The following is a 2,808-nucleotide window of genomic DNA, read 5'->3' as shown; positions in this document are numbered from 1 at the left end:
GGACATGGGACATGCTCTGAGCTGGAGCAAAGACCCTGAGAGGAGCTCTTGAGTTTCTGCCTGTTCGCACTATGAGTTTTATCTTCATTTTTTTTAGTTCTGTGAGTTGTATCCCTTTGTGTATCTGGCCCTGGGGACAGGGGATGGTGGTGGGGCGTGGTGGGCACTGGGCACGCGATGTCCCTCTGCAGGGACCGACCTGGACCCCTCCTGGCGCCTTTGCAAAGCTTCTCAAGTGATGGTTCCCCTGCATCTCCGCACCATCTTTTCCATCTGTAGCAATTAATTCCTCCTGGGCTGACCCAAAGGCACCAGCCCACGGGTCCGTTTTTAACCCTTCCCTTGTGAATCGCTGCACATGAGACACCTTTGGTGCCCAGAAACAAAATCCTCAAAATTCAGTCCATCCCACATGCCTCCTGGATGCCTCCCCCAGGCAGTTGCCCATTGATGCTGCTTGGCTTTTGCTGGGGTTGGCAAAGTGGGACAGTTGGTTTTGGTGATGGCGTTGGCATGGGGTGAGCTGTGCTGAAGCCCTGAGCCGTGGTAGGGCTTCGGGGCTGGGCATGGGGAGGTCCCCACGCCCCTGGTGCCACTTGGGGACAAGTATATGGGGACGGTGATTGAAGGTGTCTGATACATTTTGGCTTCATCCTGCTCTCGTCGGGTGTGAGATGTCACTTTTTCTGTCTGATATTGCGATAATTACAGGAGTTTCTGCTTACGGGTGAGAGCCTGGTTGTAATCAAGCTGCGGTCAGGGTTTTCTCTCCCTGCAAATGGCCTCGAGAAGGTGTAACCAGAGGGATGCAGGTCTGGGGTCTGCCTCGCAGACTCGAGGAACCGAGGGAAGGTTGCTTCTGTCTTGAGGGCCAGGCAGAACCCTTCACAGTCATTTTTTTGGGGCATGAAGCAGAACAGATGAGAAACTGTTCTCCATACGCTGGAGGTTGCACGTGGGCAACCCCATCCTTCATCCCCTCCCATCCTTCATCTCCTCCCATCCTTCATCCCCTCCCATCCTTCATCCCCGTCTTCCCAGGGCACGGGAAGCTTCCCTGCCCTGCCTGCCCGGAGGCCGGGGATCCCTCTCCCCAGGGAGTTGCATTCAGATCCATGCCACGACTCAAAGCTTTGGAAGACGCCGTTTGGCCGGACCGATCTGGCACCACGAAGGCCCCAGAGCCGAAACGGCTGCGCCCTGGATGAGCAAACCCGGGAGATATTTCCATCCACCTTCTGAGGGTAGAGGAGAGCAACAAGATAAATCTCGTCCCTCTCTCCACCTTGGAGGACGTCCCACCCGCTGCCTTGCAAACATCCTGGGTTGGTGATGAGGATTTCAGCAGCCTCGGAGGGTTTTGCCCAGACACTTGGCGTGGGCAACAAGCACGTTCCCACGTGCTTGCCGAATAATTCACACGGCCTGACAGTAACTTATTCCAAGGGCTACACAACATTATTCCCCTTCTCTCTATCCCTGCTGTCTATCCCTGCCGTGTGCCCCTGCTGTTTCCTGACCAAATAGTCTTTTTACCCCACCGGAGCCTGCAAAATGGTCCAGTTACACCAGTACCTGGTAACACCAGTACTCGCATCGCAAGCCTTGACTTGGAATAAATTAGTGTCCTTTTCCCAATCCCCATCTCTCTGTAGACATGTCCACGCTGTCCCGGGATGCCGCAGGGAAGGTGCCGTGTGCTGGGTGCAGAGAGGTCCCAGGGTGCAGAAATTGTTTGGTTTTGTGTGAGAATGGCTGAGCTGAACCTCTGAAATCCCCGGGGATGGGATGTTGGTGGCACCGTTCAGCCCCAGCACCTGGGGGCTGGAGGGATGAGGCTGCTTGCATATTTCAACTTGTTATTCTCCAAGTTGTCTGCCAAACTGCAGATGAATTGTAAACATGAAGAACATGTTAAGCCTATTAAGTTTTCCCAAAAAAAGAAAAAAAAAAAAAAAAAGGAAAATTGAAACCCCATTTAGTCCTAATGAGACAACAGAGACTGGAGGAGTTGTATATATGTTTTAAAAGTGAGATTTTTTTTTTTTTTTTTTGCTATCTGCTTGCTGGATGTCTCCGGGTTTTTAGGGCATCTCTTCTGAAAGGCAGACTTTGAAATCAAAGTGCTATAAAAACCAACCGATCTCCAACTCCTACTGAGATGCTCATATGACATGAGGCAAGGACATCCTGTACATAGAAATATATATAGAAATATATATATAAAAATATAAATACTGTTCTTAAGATGGATAATGTTTATTGGTATTACAGATTGGAGTGGTGCTTTTTTTTTCTTTTTAATAAAAACAAAACAACCAAAAAAAAGGAAAAAATTAAAACCTGAGAAAAACACCAAATTGGAACGATTTTGTCTATATGCAGAAAAAGTGACCCCGAAAGCTGGCAGCATCCCAGAGCTGCTGCCAACGGGACTGGTACCACGAGGCGGCTCCACCGTGGAGGGGGTTGGTGTGGTGGGACGGAGGGAGGGATGGCGAAGGAGGGACACATCCGATGTGGATTGTACCACGCACATCCAGCTGTTGTTAACTGTTTTTTTTAATTATTATTATTATTATTTTTGGCTTTCTTTCCTTTTAAGAAAATCAGTTGCATAAATAAATGTTCCAAATTTGTGATGGCCTCTGGATTTCTTTCGCTGGCTCTGGTCCGGGAGCTGTGTGATGCAGGGAGCCCTGATGCAGGTACCCACCAGGCAGCTTGTAGAAAAGACCTCCATATCGGCCGTGTCTTGCTTTTCAAGGGTATTTTGGGGGAGCACATTTGCAGGGTTAAATTCCAGGA

This window comes from Pygoscelis adeliae, unplaced genomic scaffold (assembly GCF_000699105.1).
Source record: "Pygoscelis adeliae isolate BGI_AS28 unplaced genomic scaffold, ASM69910v1 Scaffold513, whole genome shotgun sequence".
Classification (NCBI taxonomy): Eukaryota; Metazoa; Chordata; class Aves; order Sphenisciformes; family Spheniscidae; genus Pygoscelis; species Pygoscelis adeliae.
The sequence above is the reverse complement of the archived record's forward strand: the minus strand, read 5'-3'. Positions refer to the sequence as shown.